The 16,786-nt window shown below is 35.7% G+C and overlaps 7 non-coding genes across 7 annotated transcripts; 3 read left to right on the top strand and 4 right to left on the bottom strand.

The window, feature by feature from the left end:
* Nucleotides 1-5,487: 5,487 nt before the first annotated feature.
* LOC113401467 (5S ribosomal RNA) lies at nucleotides 5,488-5,606 on the bottom strand. The gene has a single exon (XR_003369136.1). It is a non-coding gene; the product is annotated as a 5S ribosomal RNA (ribosomal RNA).
* A 1,581-nt stretch (nucleotides 5,607-7,187) lies between these two features.
* LOC113401469 (U1 spliceosomal RNA) lies at nucleotides 7,188-7,349 on the top strand. The gene has a single exon (XR_003369138.1). It is a non-coding gene; the product is annotated as a U1 spliceosomal RNA (small nuclear RNA).
* Nucleotides 7,350-7,728: 379 nt separating this feature from the next.
* Nucleotides 7,729-7,847, bottom strand: LOC113401468 (5S ribosomal RNA). Its single transcript, XR_003369137.2, has one exon. It is a non-coding gene; the product is annotated as a 5S ribosomal RNA (ribosomal RNA).
* Nucleotides 7,848-9,980: 2,133 nt separating this feature from the next.
* Nucleotides 9,981-10,099, top strand: LOC135194266 (5S ribosomal RNA). Its single transcript, XR_010309742.1, has one exon. It is a non-coding gene; the product is annotated as a 5S ribosomal RNA (ribosomal RNA).
* Nucleotides 10,100-11,079: 980 nt separating this feature from the next.
* LOC135194272 (U1 spliceosomal RNA) lies at nucleotides 11,080-11,241 on the bottom strand. Its single transcript, XR_010309748.1, has one exon. It is a non-coding gene; the product is annotated as a U1 spliceosomal RNA (small nuclear RNA).
* A 2,441-nt stretch (nucleotides 11,242-13,682) lies between these two features.
* LOC135194271 (U1 spliceosomal RNA) lies at nucleotides 13,683-13,844 on the top strand. The gene has a single exon (XR_010309747.1). It is a non-coding gene; the product is annotated as a U1 spliceosomal RNA (small nuclear RNA).
* An 813-nt stretch (nucleotides 13,845-14,657) lies between these two features.
* Nucleotides 14,658-14,776, bottom strand: LOC113396815 (5S ribosomal RNA). Its single transcript, XR_003368778.1, has one exon. It is a non-coding gene; the product is annotated as a 5S ribosomal RNA (ribosomal RNA).
* Between the last annotated feature and the right edge of the window lie 2,010 nt (nucleotides 14,777-16,786).

The following is a 16,786-nucleotide window of genomic DNA, read 5'->3' as shown; positions in this document are numbered from 1 at the left end:
TAGTCTGTTAGAAAACTGTTTCGCGGTCTTACTTGTCGACGACTGGTACAATATTTCCTTTGCTTTTGTTTTCTATATGGTTTGGTGAACACGACGTTGTACACGGGTGTGGCACGGGCTAAGATTTTTTTATCTGAAGATATTATTTAAATATAGAATTTTGATTATTTAAAAAAAAATATATACAATCGCACAAGGGAATTGTTTGTCTAATAAATGACTAATATTAATTAACAAAGTGACATTTTAATTTTTATGTTATTTTTTTAATAATGATATTATAAGCAATCACTGATCGTTGTTTTACAAAGAAATAACTAAATAACAAAAGCCGTTAGTTTTAATAACTTATTTTTAGGTTATTTATATCATAAAACAAAGTTTAACTATATTGTCATAATTATCTTACGATAAATAACCTACGTGATAACGTTTTTGTATGAATTTATACAGTTCAACATTGCTTAGAATAAATGATAATTCTTAAGATTTATCTTGGGTTCAATAATTACACGTGTACCACGTTGAGACGGTCGATTGCGTGCATGCGACACACTGACAAAGATTATAAGGAATATGTTAATGAAAACAATGATATGTTTTACAATATGCCTAAAATATGTTGTCTCACAGAGACTGCGTCCAATGTTTGATCCAATTTTTGTCAAATATTATCCGACAACCGACACGCACGCACACATGCATATACATACGGACACGCAACACACAAGCAATAACTGCTTAGAATTTAAAGTAAGAAAAGTAGTATTAAGAATTAATTGTAATACTTTTGAAAATTGTATGTGTATGGAAGATGATTTTGGTTTTAATATATGTGTAGGCTGACGGAAAATGGTTACATAACATACATAACATAATCAGCCTGTAAATTTCCCACTGCTGGGCTAAGGCCTCCTCTCCCGTCGAGGAGAAGGTATGGAGCATATTCCACAACGCTGCTCCAATGCGGGTTGGTGGAATACACATGTGACAGAATTTCGTTGAAATTAGACACATGCAGGTTTCTTCACGATGTTTTCCTTCACCGCCGAGCACGAGATGAACACAAATTGAAAATTGAAAATACAGTGGTGCCTGCCTGGGTTGAACCCGAAGTCATCGGTTAAGATGCACGCGTTCTAACCACTGGGCCATCTCGGCTCTGAAATGGTTATCACCACCCAAAGACGTTGGCGCTGTAAGAAATATTAGCAATAGGCTATTTGACTGGTTTCTAAAATCCATTTTATATTATTTAGTAGAGGTTAAGGAACCTAGTAAAAGTTGTGTTTTTTAATTCTAGTAGATACATATTTGCTGGAAAAGATCAAATTAAAAATTCAATATAAATAGCGCGCGAAAACGCTACTTTGACAACATGGCGTTACAATGGGCTCGGTGACGTCACTTGCCTAAAAAGTCCAGCAGTGGGAAACTTACAGGCTGTTAATGTAATGTAAATGTAATTGCTTGCTTTACAGAGCAATTTGATACAAGAAAATGGCTACTCAGCTCGATATTGAGGATGTTTTGCTATGGCTACTATCTCCATACAAATTTCACCTAAATTGGTCCAGCGGTTTAAGCGTGCAGAGGTTACAGACAGACTTACTTTCGCATCTATAACATTAGTGGGGGTAAAATTTAACTGAGTTTATGTGATCGGAGGACTGTATCTGATATCGTTAGAGGAGGCTTTTGTCGGAAGTGTGTTGTGGGGCAATGTATACGGTTCTACAACAGGATCCCAGAAAGCGTTCAAAATACTTCTGTTGCTAAATTTAAAAAAAATGTTAAGGAACGCTTGTGTGCGAAAGGTTTTATACAATTAGTGAGTTTATGTTTGATAGCACACCTTGGGAATGAAACGATCGCCTCCTGGCTGTTTCTATTCATCTTCAATGTATGTATTCAATTAGGACAAAAAAAAGACCCGTTGAATTTCTTTCGCCGGTTCTTCTCAGTTCAGAGTATTTTGTTTTCCGAAGCGTAATGCTTCTATATTGAATAAAGGAGTTTGAGTTTGAAGAGAAGCTGTAAGAGATTTTGAAAGTTTAAGAAACATTCAAAGAGTAAAATATATTATTATATTATAATTATTTGTATAAACAGGAACAGCAATAAAGGCTTTATTATTATGTGATCGGAGGATTTGTTTTACTATTTATTTATAATGGAATTTGGAAAATGAATGAAAAAATGAAACGTTTACGGTCGTAAAGACGTCGTGAGGAAACATCTGACTCACGTGGTAGAATCAACTTCTATAATCCATAATTCAGTATATTTAATTGAAATAAACTTTACAAGAAAGAGCCGAGATGGCCCAGTGGTTAGAATGCGTGCATCTTAACCGATGATTTCGGGTTCAAACCCAGGCAGGCACCACTGAATTTACATGTGCTTAATTTGTTTATAATTCATCTCGTGCTCGGCGGTGAAGGAAAACATCGTGAGGAAACCTGCATGTGTCTAATTTCAACGAAATTCTGCCACATGTGTATTCCACCAACCCGCATTGGAGCAGCGTGGTGGAATATGCTCCATACCTTCTCCTCAACGGGAGAGGAAACCTTAGCCCAGCAGTGGGAAATTTACAGGCTGATTATGTAAACTTTACAATAAGGCATTTTTGATTCGTCAATATTTCAACTCAACCATCGTTGTGGAAAGCAATGAGAAGTAACGGCAAGACACTCGCATAGTTGCTGTTTTAAAAAAAAACAGATTTACAATGATCCTTGTATCCATTATTACTGTTGTTGACCAGTCCTGGATTGAAAATCGAGTTCAATCCAAGCTCTATACAAAAATTATCCATTCAGATTTAATTTTTAATAAAATATTTAGCTCAGTTATACAATGATTTACTTTCGATAATCTTTGGATATATTCTAAGTATTGGAAAAAACGGGCAAAGATGCTGTCAAACAAGATGTTCATTTAGGACTAAATTAATTGTGTTGCTGACGTTACTCTAATTAAAGACGACTGTCCGTACACGCACCCTTCCGTATGCAGTCACGCACTCATATTTTATTTAAACCTTTTTTAATATTTTAGATTTATTATTATTATTATAAGAGCCGAGATGACCCAGTGGTTAGAACGCTTGCATTTTAACCGATGATTTCGGGTTCAAACCCAGGCAAGCACCACTGAATTCCATGTGCTTAATTTGTGTTTATAATTCATCTCGTGCTCGGCGGTGATGGAAAACATCGTGAGGAAACCTGCATGTGTCTAATTTCAACGAAATTCTGCCACATGTTTATTCCACCAATCCGTATTGGAGCAGCGTGGTGGAATATGCTCGAAACATTCTCCTCAAAGGGAGAGACGGTCTTAGCCCAGTGGGAAATTTACAGGCTGATAGATGGACGGAAGCAATTGTCCTTGAGGCCTCCCGATAGGCTTCCATTGACTCGATACTACCCTAGAAGAGTTATTTAAGTTAACGGCATTATTAATAGCCCTCCTACTCTAAATGTGGGGTCGTGATCTTGAATAATCTTTTGCAACATTAAATTAACCGGTCTTTACTAAATGTAATTTTTTTTGTTAAATTCAAACGCGCACGAAGTCGCGGGCATAGCTAGTTTATGATATTCATTATGGTTTTGCGAAAAAATGGCGATTTGAACGTCAATGAAACTGTTATCGGAAATTTGGACGTAAAGTTTAATTGGATATAAGTAGTTAAGTGCAATAGTGTTGTATTATAAATAGAGATATATTAGTTAAGAACTGTTAGTGGTGCACAATATATCTGAGCTAAAACTAAGGTTTGTATATCTTTATTCCTTCTTCGATTCGTATAGACTGAATATGATTTAATTATCGCCCGAAATATGTCAGCTTTAATATTAATTTTATCACGTGATAACCAAAAAATATTTGTATTTATGTGACAAATAAAATCGAAAGTCTCGTTAATTGTATTTAAAAAAGATTGCAATAACAACAAATGAATACTTAGATTTAAAAAAAAAAATAGGCAAAGGGCGTGTTTCGATGGCCGTGCTCCATTAAACGCTAAGCTGCAATATCCGGTCATTATCACTGCAATCATTAGAAAATATACAGTTAATTTAATTTTGACACATATATTATTTTTTTAATTTTAGCGTGCATCTGGTAATTATTTTAGAGTCCTTTTGTGGTCCGTCTTCTAAGCAGTTGTTGTTTTGTGAGAGCTTTACTCATTCATTTAACAATTTAATTTAATTACTTATAGAAATAAGATGAAAAAATGATTACAAAGGAGAACTGTGTAAACGGTACGATCATAATAGTATGGTCTTCGGTCTAGAGTAAGGCTCCAGCCCGCAGACCTTCACCCACAATATAATATATATATATATATATATATATATATATATATATATATATATATTTATATATATATAATATATATATTTTATTTTTTTACTGTCTAAAAAAAATATAACCGTTTTATCAATGAAAAATAATAGTACACATTAAGAAAGTACTTTTTCAAAATATTATCAGTTTCTCATTGTTCATCATCTCAGCCGGAAGATGTCCACTGCTGAACAAAGGCCTCTAAGGATCTCCACAGCGGCTTCCCGCGACCCTTACAAGATCATTCAACCTTGTAAGTAAACCCACGTCTTCAGTTTCGTGGTCAATCAAGAAATGTTTGTGCCATCGGGCATTGGTTCTAACCCACTGACATTTAAATTCAGCAATTCTTAGGTTCAAAATTATTCATGGCTTCGAAGCGTTAAATTCGGCTCGGATAAAACGCTTATCTCATAAAGAGATTAGGTACTTCAAACACAAAAATAAATAAAGTAATACCACAATAAAATTAATTTAGTTTTTAAATCAGAATGTTATATAATGTAATATTAATATTCCTTATTTCAGATTCCTTGATACAAACAAAAGAAATACTTTTGCAAAAAACCGGAATAATATGGCTTAAAAAGTATACGAAAGAGCGCCATGACGCCCGCCATATTGTTTTTCTTAACAACAAACGTCACAATAGGTAATACAATATTCTGTTTATGCTCCGAATACTGTTTATTGTTAGTTCCTGGCCCTTTCTAAGCCGTAAAGAGGATGCTTATTAGTTTCTATTACCTACACAATAAGTTATAATTTAAATCTTAGATAGTATTCTCATTTGAATTTAATTAAATTCTTGGCTGAATGGCTTTCAGTCGTTAACACTTTTATTGAGATAAACTAACGTTGGTTCCCCGGACGAAATTCGAACAGAATGGTTTTTGTAATTTTAATGATTTTATATAAATTTTCGTGTTTCGAACGCTTTTGTTTTTCTTGTTTATTTTATATTATCTTATACACTTACTAGCTGATACCCGCCCGCTTCGATAAGCGTTTAAAATTATTTTAAAGTTAACGATTTACAATAATAATAATAATTATTATAAATGGAAGCCATACATTTTTTAAATTGAATATATTTATTGAATAAAATTGAAAAGCAAAAAGTGCCAACGACACGCGGTGTTCCCAGGCGGTCACCCATCCAAGTACTGAACGCGCCCGATGTTGCTTAACTTCGGTGATCGGACGAGAACCGGTGTGTTCAACATGGTATGGACGTTGGCGAAAATTGTATATAGAAACACTAAGCTAAAACATTTTTATACGAATTTGCTACAACTTATAAATAAATTAAACATAATTTCAATGGAGTTCTCCTTAAGAGACAATAGCTGCTTCAAAAAGAAGTAAATTAGTGACTGAAATGCATCGTTGATCGCTATATGTAAGGCTACAGATCCGAGGTCCTGAGTTCGAACTCCAGGTCAGACCGATAAAAATTTATAAGGATTTTTGTCGAATAATTCTCATGAAAGTTGAATGTGTGTAAGTACACTCCCGTGCCTCGGAAAGAACGTCACGTAGCTGTCGAATGATTTTTAACCAGTCGTTCGTTATTCAAAGAGCTAAATAATAAACTTTTATTTAATTTGCAAAGATTTCCACAGATTGAGCGCGTCTAGTGTTAATGGGCAAAGAGTTCCACAGACGTATTGCACGGGCACAAAAAGGATTTAGTATAAAAGGTAGACGAGTGTAAAGATATTTTTAGGATTTGGTTATCATCGAATCAAAGTGAACGGTTATGCGAGCCATTCATGAAATCAACTCGTTGTTTTAAACAGGGGGGAGAATTGGGATCGAATGAGGTATAGCACGACACAACGTAGATGTAACATCGGCAAATTCGTAAAACCGATCGCATACGAAATAAGTGCGTCTTCAAAATCAACCAATTATCTATTTTTTACGCGAATATAATCTTTATGCAAACGTAATAGTTTGTAATGTCATATAACCATATACATTCGCCAAATTGACGATTGTTTTTTTTTTTTAATTTTTCCATGCTACATTTAAATTGTGTCGTATTATAAAGTACATAGTAGAGTCAATACTCTAAATTTGCTTGACTTGACGTTATCCACGACTGTGATAGGACCGTACTCGCTTCTGATAAACTGTAGAGCTAGAATCGACATCCCTCATTCGAAATAAAACTAAATATATTATTCAAGAGAAACAAAACGACAGTAACAGCCTGTAAATATCCCACTGCTGGGCTAACGCCTCCTATCCCTTTGAGAAGAAGGTTTTGAGCTTATTCCGCCACGCTGCTACAAAGCTGGTTGGTGGATACACATGTGGTAGAATTTGCACACTTTCTAACCACTGTTAAAAAAGGTCTAATAATCACTCTCCATAGAAGGGATAGAAGACTCTCATGCTTCTAAAAGTTAAATAAGCTAGACATTAGACTAGAGTGTGGAGGACAGGATGATTATCTCATATGAGTCTCAACCGGTAAAAGAATCACCGAAGTGTATGAAGGGCTCCATAAATTAGCAGATGGTGCCAGTATAACTACCTGAAAATAGGCAGTGTTTTGAAAGGAAGTGTTCTAAGAGAGACACAGCACAAAATAATTGACAAATTTTTTGAACAAAACATTTTATGACATTACCGAAGATGAATGTTTAATTTTAACCTTGGACGTACTCTATCGAGAGTGTTACCCTTCAAATTTCACCCTCTGTTTATCGTTTACGACAGTGAGACGATAGATGTCGCTAGTAGTACATTAGATCGCGCTAACGAAGTTCGCTGTCCGTGGATATATAAGGGCGGCCGACGAGGAGCAACGCATACTTACCTGGCGTAGGGGACACCGTGATCATGAAGGCGGTTCCCCCAGAGCGAGGCCTATCCATTGCACTGCGGATGGGTTGACCTCTGCGATTATCCCTAATGCGGATAACTCGGACGCGTAATTTTTGATAGTGGGGACTGCGTACGCGCCGTCCCCCTTAAATTAAAACTATATATATAATTATGTATACCTGTTAAATAATCCGCGATATATCCAGGCACCTAAGCAATTATAAAAGATTGAACACTGATACTCTTGAGACTAGTACAAGCTTTCATTGAAATCGGTGGCATTAGAGCGATGAGACTGACGAGTTGTACATTGGTGCCTCTCGGACAATCTACATAGCGGACGGTGCGGTCGTAACACAGAGGTGATATTTAAGTGGTAACCTTACATGTAATATGACGTTTAGTACGATACAGCTCGAATTGAATACATTTTTGTCCGGCAACAATTGATAGCGCGCAAATACCGATTTATTTTATTCCTGTAGTAGTAGTAATTCACAAAATAGAGAGAATGAGAAGCAAAAGGGCCAACGACACGCGGTGTCCCCAGGCGGTCACCCATCCAAGTACTGAACGCGCCCGATGTTGCTTAACTTCGGTGATCGGACGAGAACCGGTGTGTTCAACATGGTATGGACGTTGGCGATGTCTCTCCCAAAATAGGCAAACACAAGACACATTATTATTTTATCATTCTTGAAAAAAAAAACTTCTGCTATGGAACTCTACATTATTCCAGAGTGACGTGAGCTATATTTTATACTTTAACTAGCGGCCCGGTACGTGCTTCGCTACGTATAAAGTGATATAATACAAAAATGAGTTAGAACATCGATTCATTTCTTAAAAAAATATATTTACTTAATTGCTAGCTATTTAAAAAAAATATTCAAAACATTTGGATAAACTATATTTTTGGTTTTTCCATTTTGAGTGTGAATAAACAAACGGCTGGGGGTACCGACTCTGGAACAGGCAACATAAAGTTGGCCGTGTGAAAAACATGATTCTTCCTAATTCACGCCACAAATGTTTGCCCTTGGGCCTTGTTGATGGACATCGCAAATGACAAACGAACAGGATATTGTAATCGTTTGAATTCGAATGGCATATCAGTTTGAATCATAGGGATACGCGGTATCAAACAAACTTCACCTTTAGATTTACCAGTTAAGATCGTAGCTTCGATCAAATTTGGCAATAACTTTTTCACTGTCAATCTGGTGCGATTACACAGTTTTGGTGGATTAATATTTCGCAATAATAAAAAAATATTTTAAATCAATTATTTATTTGCCTACTTTAACAGACAATCTGCTTCATAGGAAATAATTTGAATTTACAATCGCTCAGCAACTAACGCCGGTATTGGAGCTAATTATATCTCATTTTAAGATCGGTTAATCAGTCACCCTAACGAACTCGCCCGCCAACTCACCATGGATCAATATGTGAGACGACTCAAACGTCATCATATCCTAGAGCTATATGACCGGCAGTAGCGCGGAGTGGAGAGTGGAGCCTCCAATGGGAAGCCGCTCCGCATGACAGCATCACGGAACAGATTTGCTCATAGTTTTAGGGTTCATTGCAAATACAAGCGAAAAAAAAAATATATATCTATGAAGTCCGGGAGGAGTCACAGTATGCCTTAGGGATCTTCTGTGACTTACCCAAAACCTCTGATTGTGTTCAACATGAAACTATGGTCAGGACACTTTATGACTATTGAATTCGAGAATGTTCGTTACACCTTTTGACTTCTTATTAATTCTTCAATAGAATTTAGGATGTTGACGTTAAAGGGAAAAGGTCTGCTAGGGTCTGATTTGGTATGGGGCCCCTCGAGGTGCAATTCTAGGGCATTTTCCATTCCTCACATACAGAACTTGCCCTTTTTTGTTGGAAACAAATATGATGTATTATTGTTTGCTGCTCCTTAGTTTTTAAACAAAGCTCTCATTTGCGGTCAAAAAATTCGATTATTTACTGGCGTTTATGCGGCTCGCTTAGTACATATCAGTCACTAGTTCACAGTATTATATCTTGAATGAGTTCATGGTTGATAGCATATAGCACTTTGGGTATAAAACATTCTCCGAGCTATTTCTTTAAATATAATATAATAAAAATTCAATATATGTAAATACTCACAAATTGACAAAAGAAACCGCTGAGTTTCTTTCGCCGGTTCTCCTCAGGTCAGTGTATTTTCTTTTCCGCACATGTTAATATAATTTGACAATCAATAAGTTTGATGCATCTATATTTAAGTAAGGAATTTGATTTGGTTTGATTTAGAGCCCTGTGTAGCCTACCTGCCTAATGGATAATGTTGGTGATAAATTTGTGATATGAGGAATGATTTACATTAACAATCCACCTAACTACTCTCATATGACGTTGTTTATGTCATATAGGAATAGGGAGTCCGGCAAATGGGCCATCTTTTGGTAAGCAGTCGCCACTGCCCAAACACATTGGTACTGTAGGAAATATTAATCATTCCTGATATCACCAATGCCCCAACAACCTTGGCAACTAAGATGCTAAGTCTCTTGTTCCTGTAGTAACACTGGCTTACCCGCCCTACAAACTGTAACACAATAATACTATCCTTACTCTATCATCTCCTCACTATCTTTTCTATAGGCTTAAGAGAATAAAATTGTTCATATTATATAGAACATATCCATTTATATTGATAATAAAACCCTTGTCAACAGTAGGAGTGATAAAATAAAATATTTATGTTTGTCTTTTTTGTTTGAGTTGGCGCCAACGTCCATACCATGTTGAACACACCGGTTCTCGTCCGATCACCGAAGTTAAGCAACATCGGGCGCGTTCAGTACTTGGATGGGTGACCGCCTGGGAACACCGCGTGCCGTTGGCCCTTTTTGTTTTTTATTTTCTCTATTTTGTGAATAACTAAATTAAAAAAAAAAATATTCCCATAATTTGTAGTATAGTCTACAGTAATCAATTATTAATTTCACAACTGTTCATTTACCCACTATTGGCGCCATCAATTGTTACGAACCGTGATGTTACCAATCAAATATCAACTTTGTCTTACCATCGCACCGTCCGCTACGTAGAGGCACCAACGTAAAGTTCGGTAGTTAATCTACTTTGCCTTTCACCAGGGATGTTAAGGACCCCCGTAACCGTAACTGAGACCGATAAAAAAAGTATTTTTGTTTTTTTGCATAATATTTTATATAAAGAGGGTAGCCAATTCTACTTTAAGCTATTAGTTTTGTTATTCAATAATTATACCTGATATTAAATAATAGGCCACAAATAAAGTCTTATCTTGTATTTTTCTTTTTAAAATTTTAAAATAATCTAATATCCGTAACCGAAACTATCCGAAACAATCGGATAGTCCGAAATAATTTCGTATCCGGTAACTATATCTGAACCCGATAAAATATTATTCATATTTTTTACATTACATTCACAGCCCATAAATTTCCCACTGCTGGGCTAAGGCCTCCTCCCCCTTTGAGCTGCTTCAATGCGGTTTGGTGTAATACACATGTGGCAGAATTTCGTTGAAATTAGACACATGCAGGTTTCCTCACGATGTTTCCCTTCACCGCCGAGTGCGGGAGTTGCGGGTTTGAACCCGAAATCATCGGTTAAGATGCACGCGTTCTAACCACCGGGCCATCTCCGGTCCGTATATCCGTATGCATATTCAGATGCGAAATTACGTATCCATAATATCGCTGTATTTAAGGTCTAATTGTTCTAACGCAGCCTTTTTCATTGAATGCTGGCATAATCTCATGAGTTAGTGTTCAATAATTTTTATCGCGTCTGGATATATAGCGGATTTTGCAGGACATATATATAGTTTAATTTTAAGGGGGACGGCGCGTACGCAGTCCCCACTACCAAAAATTACGCGTCCGAGTTATCCGCATTAGGGATAATCGCAGAGGTCAACCCATCCGCAGTGCAATGGATAGGCCTCGCTCTGGGGGAACCGCCTTCATGATCACGGTGTCCCCTACGCCAGGTAAGTATGCGTTGCTCCTCGTCGGCCGCCCTTATATATAAACGGACAATGAACTTCGTTAGCGCGATCTAATGTACTACTAGCGACATCTATCTTCTCTTTGCAGTAAACGTTACACTGAGGGTGAAATTTGATGGAACAAACCCTCGATAGAGTACGTCCGAGGTTAAAAAATTAGCATTCATTTTTGGAGCTTTTATGAACATCAAAAATTTTCTTTTTTGTGTCTCTCTTAGCACACTTCGCTTCATCGACCACTGTTTATTTTCATGTAGTTATAGGTGCACCATCTCCCAATTTTTGGAACCCTTATTTCATACACTTCTGTGATTCTTTTCGGCTGAAGATTCATATAAGATTATCCACCTTAAGTGTAATGGCTAGTTTATACGGATACCGATTTAAAGAGCAATTAAAATGTTCTATCTCTCCTAACGGGCAGAGGCGGTTTTACCTATAGTGCAGCGTGGGCGGCGCCTTAATGTCTTAAAAAACAAATCACATTGAAAACTGTTATTTTAAAAGAAAAGTCAGTACATTTCTTCCACAAAAATGAAATTGAACTGAAAAAAAAAACGTTGGGCTGCAGTACTCGAACGAATAATTAACATAATTCATTTTTTAGTTAGGCCATGTCTGGCTTTTCGGGGGAAGATCTGAAAAATGTTACGATTCTGATAATGGTTACTTTTAAAGCTGGTTGAATATACCTCTAATTTTGATAGTGTTCTTGCGGAACACATCGCCCCTTATTCAAGAATCTGAGTCACGCCTAACCTCACTATCTTGGTCCTAATATTCAGAATGAAATAATACAATTATTAGGAGAAAGAAAAAAATGCTGTTGTTTGGGAATTGACCCAATCCAAATATTTTCAATTATTTTAGATTTCACTCCAGATGTTGCACACGAAGAACAAATATCGGTTGTCGTACGGTATGTTCTTTTAAACGCAAGCAACAAGGTTCAAGTAAAATAACACTTTCTGGGTTTTCTTCCTTTTACAGACGGTACTGGCGTGTGCTTAAAGAAATTTTTGTTAGATTTTTTAATCTCAAACGAAATCGACATACAAGATATGCGTGGTCAAGGTTAGGATAATGGTGCAAAAATGAAAGGGAAAAATATAGGCCTACAAATACGAATTTTAGACTTAAACCTTGTGCGGTACACAGCCTTAATTTGGCAGTGAATGACGCTGCTAAAAGTTCATTAGAAATTGTAAATTTCTTTTCAATTATGCAAGAAATTTATGTTTTTTTTTTTGCGTCAACAGCACGTTGGCAAATACTTGCTAAAAAAGTGCCAGCTTTAAGTCTAAAACCACTCTCAAATACTCGATGGAGTGGCAGGGTCGAAACAGTAAAAGCTCTACGTTTTGAACTGGGAAAAGTGTATGATGCCTTGTTTGATGTCGCAGCAAAGATGCGGAGTCAAGAAATATGGCAAATTCATCACTGGCAAAAATTAAGTCGTTTCAATTGGTTATTTGGTTTAAAATTTTAGGCAAGATAAAAGTAGTTAGCAAGGCACTTTAAAAATCAGACTTTGTATTGTCAGAAGCGGTGAAAATAATTGATAATACAAAAATAAGTCTGAATTCCGCTTGTTCCGCATTGTTAAAGATTTCGCTAATACAAAAGCACAATAAGTAACTTTTTTGTAAATAGATTAGTGTGTGTGTGTGTGTATATATATATTTGTGTGAACGAGCGTTCTGTAATGTACAATATTTTTTAATTAAGTATTTTAAAAGAACTACAAAATTGTGATTCTTTATTGTTGTAACCCATTCCTTCCTAAAAACACTTGTTACGTCCTGAAATCTTTTGAAATTGCACTATTTGCACCCGCATTTCCGTTTGAAAATGTAAATATTCCATTTTGACCCCGCTTCTACTAGAGGGCGCCAGGGTACTGGTTGCACACGGGCGCCACAAGGGCTAGAGTCGCCTCTTCTAACGAGCGTGGTTATTTGGCGATTCTTATATAGCACTACGCTCCTTTTGCAAAATATTTAAGCCTATTTGGTTTCTGGAGACTTTTCAGTTGGTAACAACAGCAGCAGCATCAGCGAATACGGACCTATCGCAGTCGTGGAAGTTGTATCTGTTAATGCGACTTGATCTACAATACTGATTTTATTTTAAATAATTGTTAATAAATAATCAAATAAATCATATATTGTCTCATAGTCACCGTTTCATTAAAAAAAAGAGGTCGTACGTTTCCGTAAGAGAAAACTCGTCTTCCAAGTTCAATGACATCTGACATTTTTAAAGACCTACGTATCTCTACACTAGCGCCCATTCGGGGCGAATTTAAGTAAGAGTACAAGCTGCTACGCTTGCGAAATTGATACAATAGATGTCGCTAGTAGTACATTAGATCGCGCTAACGAAGTTCGCTGTCCGTGGATATATAAGGGCGGCCGACGAGGAGCAACGCATACTTACCTGGCGTAGGGGACACCGTGATCATGAAGGCGGTTCCCCCAGAGCGAGGCCTATCCATTGCACTGCGGATGGGTTGACCTCTGCGATTATCCCTAATGCGGATAACTCGGACGCGTAATTTTTGGTAGTGGGGACTGCGTACGCGCCGTCCCCCTTAAAATTAATATATATATAGTTCCTATAAAATTCGCTATACATCCAGATGCGATAGAAATGATTGTACACTGACACTCATGACATTACTGTCAGCATTCAATGAAATCCGTTGCGTTAGAACCATTAGACCTTAATTACAGGAGACAGTAAAATGCAGGGATATTATGGATACGAAATTTCGGATTTGAATATGCATACAGATATATGAATAATATTTTACCGGGTTCAGACCATATCTGATCTACAAAAACTATTTTTTGTTAATATATTTTATTGTACACCACAAACATAACACACAGAAATCTTAGGCCTAACACAAAAAAAAAATGAAATGATACTACAATAATAATATAAACAAATAATACTAATAGTTACCGGATACGAAGTTATTTCGGACTATCCGATGGTTTCGGATAGTTTCCTTTACGGATATTAGATTATTTAGAAATTTTAATATAAAATACATGATATAAATTTGACTTTATTTACAGTCTATTATTTAGGTATAATCGCAAAAAAAATTAATAACTTTAAAACACAATTGGTTAACCTCTTTATGTAAAACATTATGCAAACAACTAAAATTATTATAGTTAAATACTTTTTTTATGCGATGGTAGCACAGAGGTGATATTTGATTGGTAAACTTACAAGTAACATCACGTTTCGTAACAGTTGATGGCGAAAATGGTAAGTAAATGAACAGTTGTGAGATGAATAATTGATTACTGTAGACTATAATACAAATTATGGTAAAAAAAATTTTTTTAGTTTAGTTATTTACAAAATAGAGAAAATAAAAAACAAAAACGGCCAACGACACGCGGTGTTCCCAGGCGGTCACCCATCCAAGTACTGAACGCGCCCGATGTTGCTTAACTTCGGTGATCGGACGAGAACCGGTGTATTCAACATGGTATGGACGTTGGCAACAACTCAAACAAAAAAGACAAACATAAATATTTTATTTTATCACTCTTACTGTTGACAAGGGTTTTATTATCAATATAAATGGATATGTTCTATATAATATAAACAATTTTATTCTCTTAAACCTAAAGAAAAGATACTGAGGAGATGATAGAGTAAAGATAGTATTATTGTGTCATAGTTTGTAGGGCGAGTAGGCCAGTGTTACTACAGGCACAAGAGACGTAGTATCTTGGTTGCCAAGGTTGGTGGGGCATTGGTGATATCAGGAATGATTAATATTTCCTACAGTACCAATGTCTTTGGGCATTGGCGACTGCTTACCAAAAGATGGCCCATTTGCCGGACTCCCTATTCCTATATGACATAAACAATGTCATATAAGAGTAGTTAGATGGATTGTTAATGTAAATCATTCCTCATTTCACAAATGCATCGCCAACATTATCCATTAGGCAGGTAGGCTACACAGGGCTAAATCAAATCAAATCAAAAACCTTCATTAAATGTAGAAGCACCAAACATATTGAATGTCAAATTAAATTAACCTGTCCAGAAAAGAAAGAGAAAGAGAAATAGTACGGAAAATGTTTTAGAAATGTCAAATGCCATTGAACGTTTAGGTACTGTTTGCGATCTTACGATCGATGGGGTAGAAATGAATGAATACTGATTCATAAGATTACTGCTAGCATTCATTGAAATGAATGCATTAGAACAATCAGTTCACCGAGAGAGTGTAATGGATACGTAATTTAAGATCTGAATATTTTACCGGTTTCAGATATAGTTACCGGATTAGAAATTATTTCGGACTATCCGATTCTGTGTTGCAGAACTATCGATAATTGACCGCGAAAACTATTCAGGATATCGATAGTACTATCGATAGCTCTCCGTGAGCAATACTGTTTATAACGGCGATAGGTTTTTAAAACAGTTGTTATTTAAACGCGATATACCTGCATGATATTGGAGAATTCTGTCCGAGTTTAAGTGATCAGTATTTAATTAAAATAACGTACACCAAACGCACGGGGAACATTCCTAATAATTTTAAATAAAAATAACCAAAATGTCTTTTATAATTCTGACATAAATTAAATAGCAATTTTTTTACGATAAAGGCTTTTATTTACTGTATTAAATTAATTTATTTATTTGGCTGGCAAATTATTGAAGAGTAACTACAGAATTGTTTTTTGATGGCGAACATAAATTCCGAAATGGCGGTTAATTGACGATTAAAAACAGCTTGTTAACATCTCGAATAAAGTTTATTTTCGTTTTATTCATTATAGGGTACGATATTCAATCAAATTGATTTACTCGTAATTGTGATAACTTAGAATAAACAAAAGCATAGAAGTGGCATTAAGTTTTAATAGGTGGTTAAGTCTCTTTTAATCAAATAGTTAAAATGTTGCTAGCTGTAAAATATTTTAAAAATATCTTGATAAGAGTAAATTGTAAATGATCTAAATAATATTACTTTTCTTAAATGTTTTTAAAGAAAAATTACCCCCAAGACACAGGTAATTCTAGTATGGGGGTTATTTTGGAACGAATAGTTATATTTATTATTTTCAGGCCTATACTTATTTATGTAAGTGGCTTTACGTAAGCCTGTGTAAGAACCACCCGCTCATTACATATTCTATCGCCTTCAGCAGCGACTGTAATTCGGTGAGCCAATGTAATATCGGTAGGACACCAATATTATAAAAAAAAAACACAAAGAAGGTAATCTACCCTACTGTTGACAATGTACCTACATTTTGAGTTTCTCGTGTTATATATAATTATATAATTTCGAAATTCTCTCAGGTTTCTGAAAGAGATCTCTTGTAAGATAACATTTTTGTCATTAAATGTTTTTATGATACATAAATAAATAAATTTGACTTTTGGAATTGATCGTGACTTGGCTAACAAATTGTATTGGGGTCATTTTAATTTTGTAGCATAATATGGTTATAAAACACACATGCTCGCTGTCACAATACATAA

Source organism: Vanessa tameamea, chromosome 28, assembly GCF_037043105.1.
Source record: "Vanessa tameamea isolate UH-Manoa-2023 chromosome 28, ilVanTame1 primary haplotype, whole genome shotgun sequence".
Classification (NCBI taxonomy): Eukaryota; Metazoa; Arthropoda; class Insecta; order Lepidoptera; family Nymphalidae; genus Vanessa; species Vanessa tameamea.
The sequence above is the reverse complement of the archived record's forward strand: the minus strand, read 5'-3'. Positions and strand labels throughout refer to the sequence as shown.